We start from the raw sequence: 25,825 nt of genomic DNA, 5'->3' as shown, positions 1-25,825 counted from the left end.
CGCCTATGCCACGATGTATAAAGAACAGTATGTGTTGCGTTAGCCATCCCTGGACACGTGTTTTGAGGTAGTTGTCTCTCGTCAGCAGGGAGCAGGTCAGTGTAAAGGGGTGCCGTGTGGACTGCCAAAATGTAATTAAAACAGGTCAAGTACCTCTCATGGCGCGCAGGTGCAGATCCAAGGCTCGTCAGCCCGTTGGCTCAAGGGAGCCGTAATAAATTGTGCAAAGGTTGGTCGCACACTGCTCGTCACACCAGCAAGTTGCCCCAAAGGACTGTGGTAAATGGAGTGGCGACGGCGGGTACGCCTATGCCACGATGTATAAAGAACAGTATGTGTTGCGTTAGCCATCCCTGGACACGTGTTTCGAGGTAGTTGCCTCTCGTCAGCAGGGAGCAGGTCAGTGTAAAGGGGTGCCGTGTGGACTGCCAAAATGTAATTAAAACAGGTCAAGTACCTCTCATAGTGCGCAGGTGCAGATCCAAGGCTCGTCAGCCCGTTGGCTCAAGGGAGCCGTAATAAATTGTCCAAAGGTTGGTCGCACACTGCTCGTCACACCAGCAAGTTGCCCCAAAGGACTGTGGTAAATGTAGTGGCGACGGCGGGTACGCCTATGCCACGATGTATAAAGAACAGTATGTGTTGCGTTAGCCATCCCTGGACACGTGTTTCGAGGTAGTTGCCTCTCGTCAGCAGGGAGCAGGTCAGTGTAAAGGGGTGCCGTGTGGACTGCCAAAATGTAATTAAAACAGGTCAAGTACCTCTCATGGCGCGCAGGTGCAGATCCAAGGCTCGTCAGCCCGTTGGCTCAAGGGAGCCGTAATAAATTGTGCAAAGGTTGGTCGCACACTGCTCGTCACACCAGCAAGTTGCCCCAAAGGACTGTGGTAAATGGAGTGGCGACGGCGGGTACGCCTATGCCACGATGTATAAAGAACAGTATGTGTTGCGTTAGCCATCCCTGGACACGTGTTTCGAGGTAGTTGCCTCTCGTCAGCAGGGAGCAGGTCAGTGTAAAGGGGTGCCGTGTGGACTGCCAAAATGTAATTAAAACAGGTCAAGTACCTTTCATGGCGCGCAGGTGCAGATCCAAGGCTCGTCAGCCCGTTGGCTCAAGGGAGCCATAATAAATTGTGCAAAGGTTGGTCGCACACTGCTCGTCACACCAGCAAGTTGCCCCAAAGGACTGTGGTAAATGTAGTGGCGACGGCGGGTACGCCTATGCCACGATGTATAAAGAACAGTATGTGTTGCGTTAGCCATCCCTGGACACGTGTTTCGAGGTAGTTGCCTCTCGTCAGCAGGGAGCAGGTCAGTGTAAAGGGGTGCCGTGTGGACTGCCAAAATGTAATTAAAACAGGTCAAGTACCTCTCATGGCGCGCAGGTGCAGATCCAAGGCTCGTCAGCCCGTTGGCTCAAGGGAGCCGTAATAAATTGTGCAAAGGTTGGTCGCACACTGCTCGTCACACCAGCAAGTTGCCCCAAAGGACTGTGGTAAATGGAGTGGCGACGGCGGGTACGCCTATGCCACGATGTATAAAGAACAGTATGTGTTGCGTTAGCCATCCCTGGACACGTGTTTCGAGGTAGTTGCCTCTCGTCAGCAGGGAGCAGGTCAGTGTAAAGGGGTGCCGTGTGGACTGCCAAAATGTAATTAAAACAGGTCAAGTACCTCTCATGGCGCGCAGGTGCAGATCCAAGGCTCGTCAGCCCGTTGGCTCAAGGGAGCCGTAATAAATTGTGCAAAGGTTGGTCGCACACTGCTCGTCACACCAGCAAGTTGCCCCAAAGGACTGTGGTAAATGTAGTGGCGACGGCGGGTACGCCTATGTCACGATGTATAAAGAACAGTATGTGTTGCGTTAGCCATCCCTGGACACGTGTTTCGAGGTAGTTGCCTCTCGTCAGCAGGGAGCAGGTCAGTGTAAAGGGGTGCCGTGTGGACTGCCAAAATGTAATTAAAACAGGTCAAGTACCTCTCATGGCGCGCAGGTGCAGATCCAAGGCTCGTCAGCCCGTTGGCTCAAGGGAGCCGTAATAAATTGTCCAAAGGTTGGTCGCACACTGCTCGTCACACCAGCAAGTTGCCCCAAAGGACTGTGGTAAATGTAGTGGCGACGGCGGGTACGCCTATGCCACGATGTATAAAGAACAGTATGTGTTGCGTTAGCCATCCCTGGACACGTGTTTCGAGGTAGTTGCCTCTTGTCAGCAGGGAGCAGGTCAGTGTAAAGGGGTGCCGTGTGGACTGCCAAAATGTAATTAAAACAGGTCAAGTACCTCTCATGGCGCGCAGGCGCAGATCCAAGGCTCGTCAGCCCGTTGGCTCAAGGGAGGCGTAATAAATTGTGCAAAGGTTGGTCGCACACTGCTCGTCACACCAGCAAGTTGCCCCAAAGGACTGTGGTAAATGTAGTGGCGACGGCGGGTACGCCTATGCCACGATGTATAAAGAACAGTATGTGTTGCGTTAGCCATCCCTGGACACGTGTTTTGAGGTAGTTGCCTCTCGTCAGCAGGGAGCAGGTCAGTGTAAAGGGGTGCCGTGTGGACTGCCAAAATGTAATTAAAACAGGTCAAGTACCTCTCATGGCGCGCAGGTGCAGATCCAAGGCTCGTCAGCCCGTTGGCTCAAGGGAGCCGTAATAAATTGTGCAAAGGTTGGTCGCACACTGCTCGTCACACCAGCAAGTTGCCCCAAAGGACTGTGGTAAATGTAGTGGCGACGGCGGGTACGCCTATGCCACGATGTATAAAGAACAGTATGTGTTGCGTTAGCCATCCCTGGACACGTGTTTCGAGGTAGTTGCCTCTCGTCAGCAGGGAGCAGGTCAGTGTAAAGGGGTGCCGTGTGGACTGCCAAAATGTAATTAAAACAGGTCAAGTACCTCTCATGGCGCGCAGGTGCAGATCCAAGGCTCGTCAGCCCGTTGGCTCAAGGGAGCCGTAATAAATTGTGCAAAGGTTGGTCGCACACTGCTCGTCACACCAGCAAGTTGCCCCAAAGGACTGTGGTAAATGTAGTGGCGACGGCGGGTACGCCTATGCCACGATGTATAAAGAACAGTATGTGTTGCGTTAGCCATCCCTGGACACGTGTTTCGAGGTAGTTGCCTCTCGTCAGCAGGGAGCAGGTCAGTGTAAAGGGGTGCCGTGTGGACTGCCAAAATGTAATTAAAACAGGTCAAGTACCTCTCATGGCGCGCAGGTGCAGATCCAAGGCTCGTCAGCCCGTTGGCTCAAGGGAGCCGTAATAAATTGTGCAAAGGTTGGTCGCACACTGCTCGTCACACCAGCAAGTTGCCCCAAAGGACTGTGGTAAATGGAGTGGCGACGGCGGGTACGCCTATGCCACGATGTATAAAGAACAGTATGTGTTGCGTTAGCCATCCCTGGACACGTGTTTCGAGGTAGTTGCCTCTCGTCAGCAGGGAGCAGGTCAGTGTAAAGGGGTGCCGTGTGGACTGCCAAAATGTAATTAAAACAGGTCAAGTACCTCTCATAGTGCGCAGGTGCAGATCCAAGGCTCGTCAGCCCGTTGGCTCAAGGGAGCCGTAATAAATTGTCCAAAGGTTGGTCGCACACTGCTCGTCACACCAGCAAGTTGCCCCAAAGGACTGTGGTAAATGTAGTGGCGACGGCGGGTACGCCTATGCCACGATGTATAAAGAACAGTATGTGTTGCGTTAGCCATCCCTGGACACGTGTTTCGAGGTAGTTGCCTCTCGTCAGCAGGGAGCAGGTCAGTGTAAAGGGGTGCCGTGTGGACTGCCAAAATGTAATTAAAACAGGTCAAGTACCTCTCATGGCGCGCAGGTGCAGATCCAAGGCTCGTCAGCCCGTTGGCTCAAGGGAGCCGTAATAAATTGTGCAAAGGTTGGTCGCACACTGCTCGTCACACCAGCAAGTTGCCCCAAAGGACTGTGGTAAATGTAGTGGCGACGGCGGGTACGCCTATGCCACGATGTATAAAGAACAGTATGTGTTGCGTTAGCCATCCCTGGACACGTGTTTCGAGGTAGTTGCCTCTCGTCAGCAGGGAGCAGGTCAGTGTAAAGGGGTGCCGTGTGGACTGCCAAAATGTAATTAAAACAGGTCAAGTACCTCTCATGGCGCGCAGGTGCAGATCCAAGGCTCGTCAGCCCGTTGGCTCAAGGGAGCCGTAATAAATTGTGCAAAGGTTGGTCGCACACTGCTCGTCACACCAGCAAGTTGCCCCAAAGGACTGTGGTAAATGTAGTGGCGACGGCGGGTACGCCTATGCCACGATGTATAAAGAACAGTATGTGTTGCGTTAGCCATCCCTGGACACGTGTTTCGAGGTAGTTGCCTCTCGTCAGCAGGGAGCAGGTCAGTGTAAAGGGGTGCCGTGTGGACTGCCAAAATGTAATTAAAACAGGTCAAGTACCTCTCATGGCGTGCAGGTGCAGATCCAAGGCTCGTCAGCCCGTTGGCTCAAGGGAGCCGTAATAAATTGTGCAAAGGTTGGTCGCACACTGCTCGTCACACCAGCAAGTTGCCCCAAAGGACTGTGGTAAATGTAGTGGCGACGGCGGGTACGCCTATGCCACGATGTATAAAGAACAGTATGTGTTGCGTTAGCCATCCCTGGACACGTGTTTTGAGGTAGTTGTCTCTCGTCAGCAGGGAGCAGGTCAGTGTAAAGGGGTGCCGTGTGGACTGCCAAAATGTAATTAAAACAGGTCAAGTACCTCTCATGGCGCGCAGGTGCAGATCCAAGGCTCGTCAGCCCGTTGGCTCAAGGGAGCCGTAATAAATTGTGCAAAGGTTGGTCGCACACTGCTCGTCACACCAGCAAGTTGCCCCAAAGGACTGTGGTAAATGGAGTGGCGACGGCGGGTACGCCTATGCCACGATGTATAAAGAACAGTATGTGTTGCGTTAGCCATCCCTGGACACGTGTTTCGAGGTAGTTGCCTCTCGTCAGCAGGGAGCAGGTCAGTGTAAAGGGGTGCCGTGTGGACTGCCAAAATGTAATTAAAACAGGTCAAGTACCTCTCATAGTGCGCAGGTGCAGATCCAAGGCTCGTCAGCCCGTTGGCTCAAGGGAGCCGTAATAAATTGTCCAAAGGTTGGTCGCACACTGCTCGTCACACCAGCAAGTTGCCCCAAAGGACTGTGGTAAATGTAGTGGCGACGGCGGGTACGCCTATGCCACGATGTATAAAGAACAGTATGTGTTGCGTTAGCCATCCCTGGACACGTGTTTCGAGGTAGTTGCCTCTCGTCAGCAGGGAGCAGGTCAGTGTAAAGGGGTGCCGTGTGGACTGCCAAAATGTAATTAAAACAGGTCAAGTACCTCTCATGGCGCGCAGGTGCAGATCCAAGGCTCGTCAGCCCGTTGGCTCAAGGGAGCCGTAATAAATTGTGCAAAGGTTGGTCGCACACTGCTCGTCACACCAGCAAGTTGCCCCAAAGGACTGTGGTAAATGGAGTGGCGACGGCGGGTACGCCTATGCCACGATGTATAAAGAACAGTATGTGTTGCGTTAGCCATCCCTGGACACGTGTTTCGAGGTAGTTGCCTCTCGTCAGCAGGGAGCAGGTCAGTGTAAAGGGGTGCCGTGTGGACTGCCAAAATGTAATTAAAACAGGTCAAGTACCTTTCATGGCGCGCAGGTGCAGATCCAAGGCTCGTCAGCCCGTTGGCTCAAGGGAGCCATAATAAATTGTGCAAAGGTTGGTCGCACACTGCTCGTCACACCAGCAAGTTGCCCCAAAGGACTGTGGTAAATGTAGTGGCGACGGCGGGTACGCCTATGTCACGATGTATAAAGAACAGTATGTGTTGCGTTAGCCATCCCTGGACACGTGTTTCGAGGTAGTTGCCTCTCGTCAGCAGGGAGCAGGTCAGTGTAAAGGGGTGCCGTGTGGACTGCCAAAATGTAATTAAAACAGGTCAAGTACCTCTCATGGCGCGCAGGTGCAGATCCAAGGCTCGTCAGCCCGTTGGCTCAAGGGAGCCGTAATAAATTGTGCAAAGGTTGGTCGCACACTGCTCGTCACACCAGCAAGTTGCCCCAAAGGACTGTGGTAAATGTAGTGGCGACGGCGGGTACGCCTATGCCATGATGTATAAAGAACAGTATGTGTTGCGTTAGCCATCCCTGGACACGTGTTTCGAGGTAGTTGCCTCTCGTCAGCAGGGAGCAGGTCAGTGTAAAGGGGTGCCGTGTGGACTGCCAAAATGTAATTAAAACAGGTCAAGTACCTCTCATGGCGCGCAGGTGCAGATCCAAGGCTCGTCAGCCCGTTGGCTCAAGGGAGCCGTAATAAATTGTGCAAAGGTTGGTCGCACACTGCTCGTCACACCAGCAAGTTGCCCCAAAGGACTGTGGTAAATGTAGTGGCGACGGCGGGTACGCCTATGCCACGATGTATAAAGAACAGTATGTGTTGCGTTAGCCATCCCTGGACACGTGTTTCGAGGTAGTTGCCTCTCGTCAGCAGGGAGCAGGTCAGTGTAAAGGGGTGCCGTGTGGACTGCCAAAATGTAATTAAAACAGGTCAAGTACCTCTCATAGCGCGCAGGTGCAGATCCAAGGCTCGTCAGCCCGTTGGCTCAAGGGAGCCGTAATAAATTGTCCAAAGGTTGGTCGCACACTGCTCGTCACACCAGCAAGTTGCCCCAAAGGACTGTGGTAAATGTAGTGGCGACGGCGGGTACGCCTATGCCACGATGTATAAAGAACAGTATGTGTTGCGTTAGCCATCCCTGGACACGTGTTTCGAGGTAGTTGCCTCTCGTCAGCAGGGAGCAGGTCAGTGTAAAGGGGTGCCGTGTGGACTGCCAAAATGTAATTAAAACAGGTCAAGTACCTCTCATGGCGCGCAGGTGCAGATCCAAGGCTCGTCAGCCCGTTGGCTCAAGGGAGCCGTAATAAATTGTGCAAAGGTTGGTCGCACACTGCTCGTCACACCAGCAAGTTGCCCCAAAGGACTGTGGTAAATGGAGTGGCGACGGCGGGTACGCCTATGCCACGATGTATAAAGAACAGTATGTGTTGCGTTAGCCATCCCTGGACACGTGTTTCGAGGTAGTTGCCTCTCGTCAGCAGGGAGCAGGTCAGTGTAAAGGGGTGCCGTGTGGACTGCCAAAATGTAATTAAAACAGGTCAAGTACCTTTCATGGCGCGCAGGTGCAGATCCAAGGCTCGTCAGCCCGTTGGCTCAAGGGAGCCATAATAAATTGTGCAAAGGTTGGTCGCACACTGCTCGTCACACCAGCAAGTTGCCCCAAAGGACTGTGGTAAATGTAGTGGCGACGGCGGGTACGCCTATGCCATGATGTATAAAGAACAGTATGTGTTGCGTTAGCCATCCCTGGACACGTGTTTCGAGGTAGTTGCCTCTCGTCAGCAGGGAGCAGGTCAGTGTAAAGGGGTGCCGTGTGGACTGCCAAAATGTAATTAAAACAGGTCAAGTACCTCTCATGGCGCGCAGGTGCAGATCCAAGGCTCGTCAGCCCGTTGGCTCAAGGGAGCCGTAATAAATTGTGCAAAGGTTGGTCGCACACTGCTCGTCACACCAGCAAGTTGCCCCAAAGGACTGTGGTAAATGTAGTGGCGACGGCGGGTACGCCTATGCCACGATGTATAAAGAACAGTATGTGTTGCGTTAGCCATCCCTGGACACGTGTTTCGAGGTAGTTGCCTCTCGTCAGCAGAGAGCAGGTCAGTGTAAATGGGTGCCGTGTGGACTGCCAAAATGTAATTAAAACAGGTCAAGTACCTCTCATGGCGCGCAGGTGCAGATCCAAGGCTCGTCAGCCCGTTGGCTCAAGGGAGCCGTAATAAATTGTGCAAAGGTTGGTCGCACACTGCTCGTCACACCAGCAAGTTGCCCCAAAGGACTGTGGTAAATGTAGTGGCGACGGCGGGTACGCCTATGCCACGATGTATAAAGAACAGTATGTGTTGCGTTAGCCATCCCTGGACACGTGTTTCGAGGTAGTTGCCTCTCGTCAGCAGGGAGCAGGTCAGTGTAAAGGGGTGCCGTGTGGATTGCCAAAATGTAATTAAAACAGGTCAAGTACCTCTCAAAACGCACAGGTGCAGATCCAAGGCTCGTCAGCCCGTTGGCTCAAGGGAGCCGTAATGAATTGTGCAAAGGTTGGTCGCACACTGCTCGTCACACCAGCAAGTTGCCCCAAAGGACTGTGGTAAATGTAGTGGCGATGGCGGGTACGCCTATGCCACGATGTATAAAGAACAGTATGTGTTGCGTTAGCCATCCCTGGACACGTGTTTCGAGGTAGTTGCCTCTCGTCAGCAGGGAGCAGGTCAGTGTAAAGGGGTGCCGTGTGGACTGCCAAAATGTAATTAAAACAGGTCAAGTACCTCTCATGGCGCGCAGGTGCAGATCCAAGGCTCGTCAGCCCGTTGGCTCAAGGGAGCTGTAATAAATTGTGCAAAGGTTGGTCGCACACTGCTCGTCACACCAGCAAGTTGCCCCAAAGGACTGTGGTAAATGTAGTGGCGACGGCGGGTACGCCTATGCCACGATGTATAAAGAACAGTATGTGTTGCGTTAGCGATCCCTGGACACGTGTTTCGAGGTAGTTGCCTCTCGTCAGCAGGGAGCAGGTCAGTGTAAAGGGGTGCCGTGTGGACTGCCAAAATGTAAATAAAACAGGTCAAGTACCTCTCATGGCGCGCAGGTGCAGATCCAAGGCTCGTCAGCCCGTTGGCTCAAGGGAGCCGTAATAAATTGTGCAAAGGTTGGTCGCACACTGCTCGTCACACCAGCAAGTTGCCCCAAAGGACTGTGGTAAAGGTAGTGGCGACGGCGGGTACGCCTATGCCACGATGTATAAAGAACAGTATGTGTTGCGTTAGCCATCCCTGGACACGTGTTTCGAGGTAGTTGCCTCTCGTCAGCAGAGAGCAGGTCAGTGTAAATGGGTGCCGTGTGGACTGCCAAAATGTAATTAAAACAGGTCAAGTACCTCTCATGGCGCGCAGGTGCAGATCCAAGGCTCGTCAGCCCGTTGGCTCAAGGGAGCCGTAATAAATTGTGCAAAGGTTGGTCGCACACTGCTCGTCACACCAGCAAGTTGCCCCAAAGGACTGTGGTAAATGTAGTGGCGACGGCGGGTACGCCTATGCCACGATGTATAAAGAACAGTATGTGTTGCGTTAGCCATCCCTGGACACGTGTTTCGAGGTAGTTGCCTCTCGTCAGCAGGGAGCAGGTCAGTGTAAAGGGGTGCCGTGTGGATTGCCAAAATGTAATTAAAACAGGTCAAGTACCTCTCAAAACGCACAGGTGCAGATCCAAGGCTCGTCAGCCCGTTGGCTCAAGGGAGCCGTAATGAATTGTGCAAAGGTTGGTCGCACACTGCTCGTCACACCAGCAAGTTGCCCCAAAGGACTGTGGTAAATGTAGTGGCGATGGCGGGTACGCCTATGCCACGATGTATAAAGAACAGTATGTGTTGCGTTAGCCATCCCTGGACACGTGTTTCGAGGTAGTTGCCTCTCGTCAGCAGGGAGCAGGTCAGTGTAAAGGGGTGCCGTGTGGACTGCCAAAATGTAATTAAAACAGGTCAAGTACCTCTCATGGCGCGCAGGTGCAGATCCAAGGCTCGTCAGCCCGTTGGCTCAAGGGAGCTGTAATAAATTGTGCAAAGGTTGGTCGCACACTGCTCGTCACACCAGCAAGTTGCCCCAAAGGACTGTGGTAAATGTAGTGGCGACGGCGGGTACGCCTATGCCACGATGTATAAAGAACAGTATGTGTTGCGTTAGCGATCCCTGGACACGTGTTTCGAGGTAGTTGCCTCTCGTCAGCAGGGAGCAGGTCAGTGTAAAGGGGTGCCGTGTGGACTGCCAAAATGTAAATAAAACAGGTCAAGTACCTCTCATGGCGCGCAGGTGCAGATCCAAGGCTCGTCAGCCCGTTGGCTCAAGGGAGCCGTAATAAATTGTGCAAAGGTTGGTCGCACACTGCTCGTCACACCAGCAAGTTGCCCCAAAGGACTGTGGTAAAGGTAGTGGCGACGGCGGGTACGCCTATGCCACGATGTATAAAGAACAGTATGTGTTGCGTTAGCCATCCCTGGACACGTGTTTCGAGGTAGTTGCCTCTCGTCAGCAGGGAGCAGGTCAGTGTAAAGGGGTGCCGTGTGGACTGCCAAAATGTAATTAAAACAGGTCAAGTACCTCTCATGGCGCGCAGGTGCAGATCCAAGGCTCGTCAGCCCGTTGGCTCAAGGAAGCCGTAATAAATTGTGCAAAGGTTGGTCGCACACTGCTCGTCACACCAGCACGTTGCCCCAAAGGACTGTGGTAAATGTAGTGGCGACGGCGGGTACGCATATGCCACGATGTATAAAGAACAGTATGTGTTGCGTTAGCCATCCCTGGACACGTGTTTCGAGGTAGTTGCCTCTCGTCAGCAGGGAGCAGGTCAGTGTAAAGGGGTGCCGTGTGGACTGCCAAAATGTAATTAAAACAGGTCAAGTACCTCTCATGGCGCGCAGGTGCAGATCCAAGGCTCGTCAGCCCGTTGGCTCAAGGGAGCCGTAATAAATTGTGCAAAGGTTGGTCGCACACTGCTCGTCACACCAGCAAGTTGCCCCAAAGGACTGTGGTAAATGTAGTGGCGACGGCGGGTACGCCTATGCCACGATGTATAAAGAACAGTATGTGTTGCGTTAGCCATCCCTGGACACGTGTTTCGAGGTAGTTGCCTCTCGTCAGCAGGGAGCAGGTCAGTGTAAAGGGGTGCCGTGTGGACTGCCAAAATGTAATTAAAACAAGTCAAGTACCTCTCATGGCGCGCAGGTGCAGATCCAAGGCTCGTCAGCCCGTTGGCTCAAGGGAGCCGTAATAAATTGTGCAAAGGTTGGTCGCACACTGCTCGTCACACCAGCAAGTTGCCCCAAAGGACTGTGGTAAATGTAGTGGCGACGGCGGGTACGCCTATGCCACGATGTATAAAGAACAGTATGTGTTGCGTTAGCCATCCCTGGACACGTGTTTCGAGGTAGTTGCCTCTCGTCAGCAGGGAGCAGGTCAGTGTAAAGGGGTGCCGTGTGGACTGCCAAAATGTAATTAAAACAGGTCAAGTACCTCTCATGGCGCGCAGGTGCAGATCCAAGGCTCGTCAGCCCGTTGGCTCAAGGGAGCCGTAATAAATTGTGCAAAGGTTGGTCGCACACTGCTCGTCACACCAGCAAGTTGCCCCAAAGGACTGTGGTAAATGTAGTGGCGACGGCGGGTACGCCTATGCCACGATGTATAAAGAACAGTATGTGTTGCGTTAGCCATCCCTGGACACGTGTTTCGAGGTAGTTGCCTCTCGTCAGCAGGGAGCAGGTCAGTGTAAAGGGGTGCCGTGTGGACTGCCAAAATGTAATTAAAACAGGTCAAGTACCTCTCATGGCGCGCAGGTGCAGATCCAAGGCTCGTCAGCCCGTTGGCTCAAGGAAGCCGTAATAAATTGTGCAAAGGTTGGTCGCACACTGCTCGTCACACCAGCACGTTGCCCCAAAGGACTGTGGTAAATGTAGTGGCGACGGCGGGTACGCATATGCCACGATGTATAAAGAACAGTATGTGTTGCGTTAGCCATCCCTGGACACGTGTTTCGAGGTAGTTGCCTCTCGTCAGCAGGGAGCAGGTCAGTGTAAAGGGGTGCCGTGTGGACTGCCAAAATGTAATTAAAACAGGTCAAGTACCTCTCATGGCGCGCAGGTGCAGATCCAAGGCTCGTCAGCCCGTTGGCTCAAGGGAGCCGTAATAAATTGTGCAAAGGTTGGTCGCACACTGCTCGTCACACCAGCAAGTTGCCCCAAAGGACTGTGGTAAATGTAGTGGCGACGGCGGGTACGCCTATGCCACGATGTATAAAGAACAGTATGTGTTGCGTTAGCCATCCCTGGACACGTGTTTCGAGGTAGTTGCCTCTCGTCAGCAGGGAGCAGGTCAGTGTAAAGGGGTGCCGTGTGGACTGCCAAAATGTAATTAAAACAAGTCAAGTACCTCTCATGGCGCGCAGGTGCAGATCCAAGGCTCGTCAGCCCGTTGGCTCAAGGGAGCCGTAATAAATTGTGCAAAGGTTGGTCGCACACTGCTCGTCACACCAGCAAGTTGCCCCAAAGGACTGTGGTAAATGTAGTGGCGACGGCGGGTACGCCTATGCCACGATGTATAAAGAACAGTATGTGTTGCGTTAGCCATCCCTGGACACGTGTTTTGAGGTAGTTGCCTCTCGTCAGCAGGGAGCAGGTCAGTGTAAAGGGGTGCCGTGTGGACTGCCAAAATGTAATTAAAACAGGTCAAGTACCTCTCATGGCGCGCAGGTGCAGATCCAAGGCTCGTCAGCCCGTTGGCTCAAGGGAGCCGTAATAAATTGTGCAAAGGTTGGTCGCACACTGCTCGTCACACCAGCAAGTTGCCCCAAAGGACTGTGGTAAATGTAGTGGCGACGGCGGGTACGCCTATGCCACGATGTATAAAGAACAGTATGTGTTGCGTTAGCCATCCCTGGACACGTGTTTCGAGGTAGTTGCCTCTCGTCAGCAGGGAGCAGGTCAGTGTAAAGGGGTGCTGTGTGGACTGCCAAAATGTAATTAAAACAGGTCAAGTACCTCTCATGGCGCGCAGGTGCAGATCCAAGGCTCGTCAGACCGTTGGCTCAAGGGAGCCGTAATAAATTGTGCAAAGGTTGGTCGCACACTGCTCGTCACACCAGCAAGTTGCCCCAAAGGACTGTGGTAAATGTAGTGGCGACGGCGGGTATGCCTATGCCACGATGTATAAAGAACAGTATGTGTTGCGTTAGCCATCCCTGGACACGTGTTTCGAGGTAGTTGCCTCTCGTCAGCAGGGAGCAGGTCAGTGTAAAGGGGTGCCGTGTGGACTGCCATAATGTAATTAAAACAGGTCAAGTACCTCTCATGGCGCGCAGGTGCAGATCCAAGGCTCGTCAGCCCGTTGGCTCAAGGGAGCCGTAATAAATTGTGCAAAGGTTGGTCGCACACTGCTCGTCACACCAGCAAGTTGCCCCAAAGGACTGTGGTAAATGTAGTGGCGACGGCGGGTACGCCTATGCCACGATGTATAAAGGTATGTGTTGCGTTAGCCATCCCTGGACACGTGTTTCGAGGTAGTTGCCTCTCGTCAGCAGGGAGCAGGTCAGTGTAAAGGGGTGCCGTGTGGACTGCCAAAATGTAATTAAAACAGGTCCAGTACCTCTCATGGCGCGCAGGTGCAGATCCAAGGCTCGTCAGCCCGTTGGCTCAAGGGAGCCGTAATAAATTGTGCAAAGGTTGGTCGCACACTGCTCGTCACATCAGCAAGTTGCCCCAAAGGACTGTGGTAAATGTAGTGGCGACGGCGGGTACGCATATGCCACGATGTATAAAGAACAGTATGTGTTGCGTTAGCCATCCCTGGACACGTGTTTCGAGGTAGTTGCCTCTCGTCAGCAGGGAGCAGGTCAGTGTAAAGGGGTGCCGTGTGGACTGCCAAAATGTAATTAAAACAGGTCAAGTACCTCTCATGGCGCGCAGGTGCAGATCCAAGGCTCGTCAGCCCGTTGGCTCAAGGGAGCCGTAATAAATTGTGCAAAGGTTGGTCGCACACTGCTCGTCACACCAGCAAGTTGCCCCAAAGGACTGTGGTAAATGTAGTGGCGACGGCGGGTACGCCTATGCCACGATGTATAAAGAACAGTATGTGTTGCGTTAGCCATCCCTGGACACGTGTTTCGAGGTAGTTGCCTCTCGTCAGCAGGGAGCAGGTCAGTGTAAAGGGGTGCTGTGTGGACTGCCAAAATGTAATTAAAACAAGTCAAGTACCTCTCATGGCGCGCAGGTGCAGATCCAAGGCTCGTCAGCCCGTTGGCTCAAGGGAGCCGTAATAAATTGTGCAAAGGTTGGTCGCACACTGCTCGTCACACCAGCAAGTTGCCCCAAAGGACTGTGGTAAATGTAGTGGCGACGGCGGGTATGCCTATGCCACGATGTGTAAAAAGAACAGTATGTGTTGCGTTAGCCATCCCTGGACACGTGTTTCGAGGTAGTTGCCTCTCGTCAGCAGGGAGCAGGTCAGTGTAAAGGGGTGCCGTGTGGACTGCCAAAATGTAATTAAAAACAGGTCAAGTACCTCTCATGGCGCGCAGGTGCAGATCCAAGGCTCGTCAGCCCGTTGGCTCAAGGGAGCCCTAATAAATTATGCAAAAGTTGGTCGCACACTGCTCGTCACACCAGCAAGTTGCCCCAAAGGACTGTGGTAAATGTAGTGGCGACGGCGGGTACGCCTATGCCACGATGTGTAAAAAGAACAGTATGTGTTGCGTTAGCCATCCCTGGACACGTGTTTCGAGGTAGTTGCCTCTCGTCAGCAGGGAGCAGGTCAGTGTAAAGGGGTGCCGTGTGGACTGCCAAAATGTAATTAAAACAGGTCAAGTACCTCTCATGGCGCGCAGGTGCAGATCCAAGGCTCGTCAGCCCGTTGGCTCAAGGGAGCCGTAATCAATTGTGCAAAGGTTGGTCGCACACTGCTCGTCACACCAGCAAGTTGCCCCAAAGGACTGTGGTAAATGTAGTGGCGACGGCGGGTACGCCTATGCCACGATGTATAAAGAACAGTATGTGTTGCGTTAGCCATCCCTGGACACGTGTTTCGAGGTAGTTGCCTCTCGTCAGCAGGGAGCAGGTCAGTGTAAAGGGGTGCCGTGTGGACTGCCAAAATGTAATTAAAACAGGTCAAGTACCTCTCATGGCGCGCAGGTGCAGATCCAAGGCTCGTCAGCCCGTTGGCTCAAGGGAGCCGTAATAAATTGTGCAAAGGTTGGTCGCACACTGCTCGTCACACCAGCAAGTTGCCCCAAAGGACTGTGGTAAATGTAGTGGCGACGGCGGGTACGCCTATGCCATGATGTATAAAGAACAGTATGTGTTGCGTTAGCCATCCCTGGACACGTGTTTCGAGGTAGTTGCCTCTCGTCAGCAGGGAGCAGGTCAGTGTAAAGGGGTGCCGTGTGGACTGCCAAAATGTAATTAAAACAGGTCAAGTACCTCTCATGGCGCGCAGGTGCAGATCCAAGGCTCGTCAGCCCGTTGGCTCAAGGGAGCCGTAATAAATTGTGCAAAGGTTGGTCGCACACTGCTCGTCACACCAGCAAGTTGCCCCAAAGGACTGTGGTAAATGTAGTGGCGACGGCGGGTACGCCTATGCCACGATGTATAAAGAACAGTATGTGTTGCGTTAGCCATCCCTGGACACGTGTTTCGAGGTAGTTGCCTCTCGTCAGCAGAGAGCAGGTCAGTGTAAATGGGTGCCGTGTGGACTGCCAAAATGTAATTAAAACAGGTCAAGTACCTCTCATGGCGCGCAGGTGCAGATCCAAGGCTCGTCAGCCCGTTGGCTCAAGGGAGCCGTAATAAATTGTGCAAAGGTTGGTCGCACACTGCTCGTCACACCAGCAAGTTGCCCCAAAGGACTGTGGTAAATGTAGTGGCGACGGCGGGTACGCCTATGCCACGATGTATAAAGAACAGTATGTGTTGCGTTAGCCATCCCTGGACACGTGTTTCGAGGTAGTTGCCTCTCGTCAGCAGGGAGCAGGTCAGTGTAAAGGGGTGCCGTGTGGACTGCCAAAATGTAATTAAAACATGTCAAGTACCTCTCATGGCGCGCAGGTGCAGATCCAAGGCTCGTCAGCCCGTTGGCTCAAGGGAGCTGTAATAAATTGTGCAAAGGTTGGTCGCACACTGCTCGTCACACCAGCAAGTTGCCCCAAAGGACTGTGGTAAATGTAGTGGCGACGGCGGGTACGCCTATGCCACGATGTATAAAGAACAGTATGTGTTGCGTTAGCGATCCCTGGACACGTGTTTCGAGGTAGTTGCCTCTCGTCAGCAGGGAGCAGGTCAGTGTAAAGGGGTGCCGTGTGGACTGCCAAAATGTAATTAAAACAGGTCAAGTACCTCTCATGGCGCGCAGGTGCAGTTTCAAGGCTCGTCAGCCCGTTGGCTCCAGGGAGCCGTAATAAATTGTGCAAAGGTTGGTCGCACACTGCTCGTCACACCAGCAAGTTGCCCCAAAGGACTGTGGTAAAGGTAGTGGCGACGGCGGGTACGCCTATGCCACGATGTATAAAGAACAGTATGTGTTGCGTTAGCCATCCCTGGACACGTGTTTCGAGGTAGTTGCCTCTCGTCAGCAGGGAGCAGGTCAGTGTAAAGGGGTGCCGTGTGGACTGCCAAAATGTAATTAAAACAGGTCAAGTACCTCTCATGGCGCGCAGGTGCATATCCAAGGCTCGTCAGCCCGTTGGCTCAAGGAAGCCGTAATAAATTGTGCAAAGGTTGGTCGCACACTGCTCGTCACACCAGCAAGTTGCCCCAAAGGACTGTGGTAAATGTAGTGGCGACGGCGGGTACGCATATGCCACGATGTATAAGAACAGTATGTGTTGCGTTAGCCATCCCTGGACACGTGTTTCGAGGTAGTTGCCTCTCGTCAGCAGGGAGCAGGTCAGTGTAAAGGGGTGCCGTGTGGACTGCCAAAATGTAATTAAAACAGGTCAAGTACCTCTCATGGCGCGCAGGTGCAGATCCAAGGCTCGTCAGCCCGTTGGCTCAAGGGAGCCGTAATAAATTGTGCAAAGGTTGGTCGCACACTGCTCGTCACACCAGCAAGTTGCCCCAAAGGACTGTGGTAAATGTAGTGGCGACGGCGGGTACGCCTATGCCACGATGTATAAAGAACAGTATGTGTTGCGTTAGCCATCCCTGGACACGTGTTTCGAGGTAGTTGCCTCTCGTCAGCAGGGAGCAGGTCAGTGTAAAGGGGTGCCGTGTGGACTGCCAAAATGTAATTAAAACAAGTCAAGTACCTCTCATGGCGCGCAGGTGCAGATCCAAGGCTCGTCAGCCCGTTGGCTCAAGGGAGCCGTAATAAATTGTGCAAAGGTTGGTCGCACACTGCTCGTCACACCAGCAAGTTGCCCCAAAGGACTGTGGTAAATGTAGTGGCGACGGCGGGTACGCCTATGCCACGATGTATAAAGAACAGTATGTGTTGCGTTAGCCATCCCTGGACACGTGTTTCGAGGTAGTTGCCTCTCGTCAGCAGGGAGCAGGTCAGTGTAAAGGGGTGCCGTGTGGACTGCCAAAATGTAATTAAAACAGGTCAAGTACCTCTCATGGCGCGCAGGTGCAGATCCAAGGCTCGTCAGCCCGTTGGCTCAAGGGAGCCGTAATAAATTGTGCAAAGGTTGGTCGCACACTGCTCGTCACACCAGCAAGTTGCCCCAAAGGACTGTGGTAAATGTAGTGGCGACGGCGGGTACGCCTATGCCACGATGTATAAAGAACAGTATGTGTTGCGTTAGCCATCCCTGGACACGTGTTTCGAGGTAGTTGCCTCTCGTCAGCAGGGAGCAGGTCAGTGTAAAGGGGTGCTGTGTGGACTGCCAAAATGTAATTAAAACAGGTCAAGTACCTCTCATGGCGCGCAGGTGCAGATCCAAGGCTCGTCAGCCCGTTGGCTCAAGGGAGCCGTAATAAATTGTGCAAAGGTTGGTCGCACACTGCTCGTCACACCAGCAAGTTGCCCCAAAGGACTGTGGTAAATGTAGTGGCGACGGCGGGTATGCCTATGCCACGATGTATAAAGAACAGTATGTGTTGCGTTAGCCATCCCTGGACACGTGTTTCGAGGTAGTTGCCTCTCGTCAGCAGGGAGCAGGTCAGTGTAAAGGGGTGCCGTGTGGACTGCCATAATGTAATTAAAACAGGTCAAGTACCTCTCATGGCGCGCAGGTGCAGATCCAAGGCTCGTCAGCCCGTTGGCTCAAGGGAGCCGTAATAAATTGTGCAAAGGTTGGTCGCACACTGCTCGTCACACCAGCAAGTTGCCCCAAAGGACTGTGGTAAATGTAGTGGCGACGGCGGGTACGCCTATGCCACGATGTATAAAGGTATGTGTTGCGTTAGCCATCCCTGGACACGTGTTTCGAGGTAGTTGCCTCTCGTCAGCAGGGAGCAGGTCAGTGTAAAGGGGTGCCGTGTGGACTGCCAAAATGTAATTAAAACATGTCAAGTACCTCTCATGGCGCGCAGGTGCAGATCCAAGGCTCGTCAGCCCGTTGGCTCAAGGGAGCTGTAATAAATTGTGCAAAGGTTGGTCGCACACTGCTCGTCACACCAGCAAGTTGCCCCAAAGGACTGTGGTAAATGTAGTGGCGACGGCGGGTACGCCTATGCCACGATGTATAAAGAACAGTATGTGTTGCGTTAGCGATCCCTGGACACGTGTTTCGAGGTAGTTGCCTCTCGTCAGCAGGGAGCAGGTCAGTGTAAAGGGGTGCCGTGTGGACTGCCAAAATGTAATTAAAACAGGTCAAGTACCTCTCATGGCGCGCAGGTGCAGTTTCAAGGCTCGTCAGCCCGTTGGCTCCAGGGAGCCGTAATAAATTGTGCAAAGGTTGGTCGCACACTGCTCGTCACACCAGCAAGTTGCCCCAAAGGACTGTGGTAAAGGTAGTGGCGACGGCGGGTACGCCTATGCCACGATGTATAAAGAACAGTATGTGTTGCGTTAGCCATCCCTGGACACGTGTTTCGAGGTAGTTGCCTCTCGTCAGCAGGGAGCAGGTCAGTGTAAAGGGGTGCCGTGTGGACTGCCAAAATGTAATTAAAACAGGTCAAGTACCTCTCATGGCGCGCAGGTGCATATCCAAGGCTCGTCAGCCCGTTGGCTCAAGGAAGCCGTAATAAATTGTGCAAAGGTTGGTCGCACACTGCTCGTCACACCAGCAAGTTGCCCCAAAGGACTGTGGTAAATGTAGTGGCGACGGCGGGTACGCATATGCCACGATGTATAAGAACAGTATGTGTTGCGTTAGCCATCCCTGGACACGTGTTTCGAGGTAGTTGCCTCTCGTCAGCAGGGAGCAGGTCAGTGTAAAGGGGTGCCGTGTGGACTGCCAAAATGTAATTAAAACAGGTCAAGTACCTCTCATGGCGCGCAGGTGCAGATCCAAGGCTCGTCAGCCCGTTGGCTCAAGGGAGCCGTAATAAATTGTGCAAAGGTTGGTCGCACACTGCTCGTCACACCAGCAAGTTGCCCCAAAGGACTGTGGTAAATGTAGTGGCGACGGCGGGTACGCCTATGCCACGATGTATAAAGAACAGTATGTGTTGCGTTAGCCATCCCTGGACACGTGTTTCGAGGTAGTTGCCTCTCGTCAGCAGGGAGCAGGTCAGTGTAAAGGGGTGCCGTGTGGACTGCCAAAATGTAATTAAAACAAGTCAAGTACCTCTCATGGCGCGCAGGTGCAGATCCAAGGCTCGTCAGCCCGTTGGCTCAAGGGAGCCGTAATAAATTGTGCAAAGGTTGGTCGCACACTGCTCGTCACACCAGCAAGTTGCCCCAAAGGACTGTGGTAAATGTAGTGGCGACGGCGGGTACGCCTATGCCACGATGTATAAAGAACAGTATGTGTTGCGTTAGCCATCCCTGGACACGTGTTTCGAGGTAGTTGCCTCTCGTCAGCAGGGAGCAGGTCAGTGTAAAGGGGTGCCGTGTGGACTGCCAAAATGTAATTAAAACAGGTCAAGTACCTCTCATGGCGCGCAGGTGCAGATCCAAGGCTCGTCAGCCCGTTGGCTCAAGGGAGCCGTAATAAATTGTGCAAAGGTTGGTCGCACACTGCTCGTCACACCAGCAAGTTGCCCCAAAGGACTGTGGTAAATGTAGTGGCGACGGCGGGTACGCCTATGCCACGATGTATAAAGAACAGTATGTGTTGCGTTAGCCATCCCTGGACACGTGTTTCGAGGTAGTTGCCTCTCGTCAGCAGGGAGCAGGTCAGTGTAAAGGGGTGCTGTGTGGACTGCCAAAATGTAATTAAAACAGGTCAAGTACCTCTCATGGCGCGCAGGTGCAGATCCAAGGCTCGTCAGCCCGTTGGCTCAAGGGAGCCGTAATAAATTGTGCAAAGGTTGGTCGCACACTGCTCGTCACACCAGCAAGTTGCCCCAAAGGACTGTGGTAAATGTAGTGGCGACGGCGGGTATGCCTATGCCACGATGTATAAAGAACAGTATGTGTTGCGTTAGCCATCCCTGGACACGTGTTTCGAGGTAGTTGCCTCTCGTCAGCAGGGAGCAGGTCAGTGTAAAGGGGTGCCGTGTGGACTGCCATAATGTAATTAAAACAGGTCAAGTACCTCTCATGGCGCGCAGGTGCAGATCCAAGGCTCGTCAGCCCGTTGGCTCAAGGGAGCCGTAATAAATTGTGCAAAGGTTGGTCGCACACTGCTCGTCACACCAGCAAGTTGCCCCAAAGGACTGTGGTAAATGTAGTGGCGACGGCGGGTACGCCTATGCCACGATGTATAAAGGTATGTGTTGCGTTAGCCATCCCTGGACACGTGTTTCGAGGTAGTTGCCTCTCGTCAGCAGGGAGCAGGTCAGTGTAAAGGGGTGCCGTGTGGACTGCCAAAATGTAATTAAAACAGGTCAAGTACCTCTCATGGCGCGCAGGTGCAGATCCAAGGCTCATCAGCCCGTTGGCTCAAGGGAGCCGTAATCAATTGTGCAAAGGTTGGTCGCACACTGCTCGTCACACCAGCAAGTTGCCCCAAAGGACTGTGGTAAATGTAGTGGCGACGGCGGGTACGCCTATGCCACGATGTATAAAGAACAGTATGTGTTGCGTTAGCCATCCCTGGACACGTGTTTCGAGGTAGTTGCCTCTCGTCAGCAGGGAGCAGGTCAGTGTAAAGGGGTGCCGTGTGGACTGCCAAAATGTAATTAAAACAGGTCAAGTACCTCTCATGGCGCGCAGGTGCAGATCCAAGGCTCGTCAGCCCGTTGGCTCAAGGGAGCCGTAATAAATTGTGCAAAGGTTGGTCGCACACTGCTCGTCACACCAGCAAGTTGCCCCAAAGGACTGTGGTAAATGTAGTGGCGACGGCGGGTACGCCTATGCCACGATGTATAAAGAACAGTATGTGTTGCGTTAGCCATCCCTGGACACGTGTTTCGAGGTAGTTGCCTCTCGTCAGCAGGGAGCAGGTCAGTGTAAAGGGGTGCCTTGTGGACTGCCAAAATGTAATTAAAACAGGTCAAGTACCTCTCATGGCGCGCAGGTGCAGATCCAAGGCTCGTCAGCCCGTTGGCTCAAGGGAGCCGTAATAAATTGTGCAAAGGTTGGTCGCACACTGCTCGTCACACCAGCAAGTTGCCCCAAAGGACTGTGGTAAATGTAGTGGCGACGGCGGGTACGCCTATGCCACGATGTATAAAGAACAGTATGTGTTGCGTTAGCCATCCCTGGACACGTGTTTCGAGGTAGTTGCCTCTCGTCAGCAGGGAGCAGGTCAGTGTAAAGGGGTGCTGTGTGGACTGCCAAAATGTAATTAAAACAGGTCAAGTACCTCTCATGGCGCGCAGGTGCAGATCCAAGGCTCGTCAGCCCGTTGGCTCAAGGGAGCCGTAATAAATTGTGCAAAGGTTGGTCGCACACTGCTCGTCAAACCAGCAAGTTGCCCCAAAGGACTGTGGTAAATGTAGTGGCGACGGCGGGTACGTCTATGCCACGATGTATAAAGAACAGTATGTGTTGCGTTAGCCATCCCTGGACACGTGTTTCGAGGTAGTTGCCTCTCGTCAGCAGGGAGCAGGTCAGTGTAAATGGGTGCCGTGTGGACTGCCAAAATGTAATTAAAACAGGTCAAGTACCTCTCATGGCGCGCAGGTGCAGATCCAAGGCTCGTCAGCCCGTTGGCTCAAGGGAGCCGTAATAAATTGTGCAAAGGTTGGTCGCACACTGCTCGTCACACCAGCAAGTTGCCCCAAAGGACTGTGGTAAATGTAGTGGCGACGGCGGGTACGCCTATGCCACGATGTATAAAGAACAGTATGTGTTGCGTTAGCCATCCCTGGACACGTGTTTCAAGGTAGTTGCCTCTCGTCAGCAGGGAGCAGGTCAGTGTAAAGGGGTGCCGTGTGGACTGCCAAAATGTAATTAAAACAGGTCAAGTACCTCTCATGGCGCACAGGTGCAGATCCAAGGCTCGTCAGCCCGTTGGCTCAAGGGAGCCGTAATAAATTGTGCAAAGGTTGGTCGCACACTGCTCGTCACACCAGCAAGTTGCCCCAAAGGACTGTGGTAAATGTAGTGGCGATGGCGGGTACGCCTATGCCACGATGTATAAAGAACAGTATGTGTTGCGTTAGCCATCCCTGGACACGTGTTTCGAGGTAGTTGCCTCTCGTCAGCAGGGAGCAGGTCAGTGTAAAGGGGTGCCGTGTGGACTGCCAAAATGTAATTAAAACAGGTCAAGTACCTCTCATGGCGCGCAGGTGCAGATCCAAGGCTCGTCAGCCCGTTGGCTCAAGGGAGCCGTAATAAATTGTGCAAAGGTTGGTCGCACACTGCTCGTCACACCAGCAAGTTGCCCCAAAGGACTGTGGTAAATGTAGTGGCGACGGCGGGTACGCCTATGCCACGATGTATAAAGAACAGTATGTGTTGCGTTAGCGATCCCTGGACACGTGTTTCGAGGTAGTTGCCTCTCGTCAGCAGGGAGCAGGTCAGTGTAAAGGGGTGCCGTGTGGACTGCCAAAATATAATTAAAACAGGTCAAGTACCTCTCATGGCGCGCAGGTGCAGATCCAAGGCTCGTCAGCCCGTTGGCTCAAAGGAGCCGTAATAAATTGTGCAAAGGTTGGTCGCACACTGCTCGTCACACCAGCAAGTTGCCCCAAAGGACTGTGGTAAAGGTAGTGGCGACGGCGGGTACGCCTATGCCACGATGTATAAAGAACAGTATGTGTTGCGTTAGCCATCCCTGGACACGTGTTTCGAGGTAGTTGCCTCTCGTCAGCAGGGAGCAGGTCAGTGTAAAGGGGTGCCGTGTGGACTGCCAAAATGTAATTAAAACAGGTCAAGTACCTCTCATGGCGCGCAGGTGCAGATCCAAGGCTCGTCAGCCCGTTGGCTCAAGGAAGCCGTAATAAATTGTGCAAAGGTTGGTCGCACACTGCTCGTCACACCAGCACGTTGCCCCAAAGGACTGTGGTAAATGTAGTGGCGACGGCGGGTACGCATATGCCACGATGTATAAAGAACAGTATGTGTTGCGTTAGCCATCCCTGGACACGTGTTTCGAGGTAGTTGCCTCTCGTCAGCAGGGAGCAGGTCAGTGTAAAGGGGTGCCGTGTGGACTGCCAAAATGTAATTAAAACAGGTCAAGTACCTCTCATGGCGCGCAGGTGCAGATCCAAGGCTCGTCAGCCCGTTGGCTCAAGGGAGCCGTAATAAATTGTGCAAAGGTTGGTCGCACACTGCTCGTCACACCAGCAAGTTGCCCCAAAGGACTGTGGTAAATGTAGTGGCGACGGCGGGTACGCCTATGCCACGATGTATAAAGAACAGTTTGTGTTGCGTTAGCCATCCCTGGACACGTGTTTCGAGGTAGTTGCCTCTCGTCAGCAGGGAGCAGGTCAGTGTAAAGGGGTGCCGTGTGGACTGCCAAAATGTAATTAAAACAAGTCAAGTACCTCTCATGGCGCGCAGGTGCAGATCCAAGGCTCGTCAGCCCGTTGGCTCAAGGGAGCCGTAATAAATTGTGCAAAGGTTGGTCGCACACTGCTCGTCACACCAGCAAGTTGCCCCAAAGGACTGTGGTAAATGTAGTGGCGACGGCGGGTACGCCTATGCCACGATGTATAAAGAACAGTATGTGTTGCGTTAGCCATCCCTGGACACGTGTTTCGAGGTAGTTGCCTCTCGTCAGCAGGGAGCAGGTCAGTGTAAAGGGGTGCCGTGTGGACTGCCAAAATGTAATTAAAACAGGTCAAGTACCCCTCATGGCGCGCAGGTGCAGATCCAAGGCTCGTCAGCCCGTTGGCTCAAGGGAGCCGTAATAAATTGTGCAAAGGTTGGTCGCACACTGCTCGTCACACCAGCAAGTTGCCCCAAAGGACTGTGGTAAATGTAGTGGCGACGGCGGGTACGTCTATGCCACGATGTATAAAGAACAGTATGTGTTGCGTTAGCCATCCCTGGACACGTGTTTCGAGGTAGTTGCCTCTCGTCAGCAGGGAGCAGGTCAGTGTAAAGGGGTGCTGTGTGGACTGCCAAAATGTAATTAAAACAGGTGAAGTACCTCTCATGGCGCGCAGGTGCAGATCCAAGGCTCGTCAGCCCGTTGGCTCAAGGGAGCCGTAATAAATTGTGCAAAGGTTGGTCGCACACTGCTCGTCACACCAGCAAGTTGCCCCAAAGGACTGTGGTAAATGTAGTGGCGACGGCGGGTATGCCTATGCCACGATGTATAAAGAACAGTATGTGTTGCGTTAGCCATCCCTGGACACGTGTTTCGAGGTAGTTGCCTCTCGTCAGCAGGGAGCAGGTCAGTGTAAAGGGGTGCCGTGTGGACTGCCAAAATGTAATTAAAACAAGTCAAGTACCTCTCATGGCGCGCAGGTGCAGATCCAAGGCTCGTCAGCCCGTTGGCTCAAGGGAGCCGTAATAAATTGTGCAAAGGTTGGTCGCACACTGCTCGTCACACCAGCAAGTTGCCCCAAAGGACTGTGGTAAATGTAGTGGCGACGGCGGGTACGCCTATGCCACGATGTATAAAGAACAGTATGTGTTGCGTTAGCCATCCCTGGACACGTGTTTCGAGGTAGTTGCCTCTCGTCAGCAGGGAGCAGGTCAGTGTAAAGGGGTGCCGTGTGGACTGCCAAAATGTAATTAAAACAGGTCAAGTACCCCTCATGGCGCGCAGGTGCAGATCCAAGGCTCGTCAGCCCGTTGGCTCAAGGGAGCCGTAATAAATTGTGCAAAGGTTGGTCGCACACTGCTCGTCACACCAGCAAGTTGCCCCAAAGGACTGTGGTAAATGTAGTGGCGACGGCGGGTACGCCTATGCCACGATGTATAAAGAACAGTATGTGTTGCGTTAGCCATCCCTGGACACGTGTTTCGAGGTAGTTGCCTCTCGTCAGCAGGGAGCAGGTCAGTGTAAAGGGGTGCTGTGTGGACTGCCAAAATGTAATTAAAACAGGTGAAGTACCTCTCATGGCGCGCAGGTGCAGATCCAAGGCTCGTCAGCCCGTTGGCTCAAGGGAGCCGTAATAAATTGTGCAAAGGTTGGTCGCACACTGCTCGTCACACCAGCAAGTTGCCCCAAAGGACTGTGGTAAATGTAGTGGCGACGGCGGGTATGCCTATGCCACGATGTATAAAGAACAGTATGTGTTGCGTTAGCCATCCCTGGACACGTGTTTCGAGGTAGTTGCCTCTCGTCAGCAGAGAGCAGGTCAGTGTAAAGGGGTGCCGTGTGGACTGCCATAATGTAATTAAAACAGGTCAAGTACCTCTCATGGCGCGCAGGTGCAGATCCAAGGCTCGTCAGCCCGTTGGCTCAAGGGAGCCGTAATAAATTGTGCAAAGGTTGGTCGCACACTGCTCGTCACACCAGCAAGTTGCCCCAAAGGACTGTGGTAAATGTAGTGGCGACGGCGGGTACGCCTATGCCACGATGTATAAAGGTATGTGTTGCGTTAGCCATCCCTGGACACGTGTTTCGAGGTAGTTGCCTCTCGTCAGCAGGGAGCAGGTCAGTGTAAAGGGGTGCCGTGTGGACTGCCAAAATGTAATTAAAACAGGTCAAGTACCTCTCATGGCGCGCAGGTGCAGATCCAAGGCTCGTCAGCCCGTTGGCTCAAGGGAGCCGTAATAAATTGTGCAAAGGTTGGTCGCACACTGCTCGTCACACCAGCAAGTTGCCCCAAAGGACTGTGGTAAATGTAGTGGCGACGTCGGG

Source organism: Triturus cristatus, chromosome 5_2 (assembly GCF_964204655.1).
Source record: "Triturus cristatus chromosome 5_2, aTriCri1.1, whole genome shotgun sequence".
Taxonomy (NCBI): domain Eukaryota; kingdom Metazoa; phylum Chordata; class Amphibia; order Caudata; family Salamandridae; genus Triturus; species Triturus cristatus.
This window is presented reverse-complemented; position numbering follows the sequence as displayed.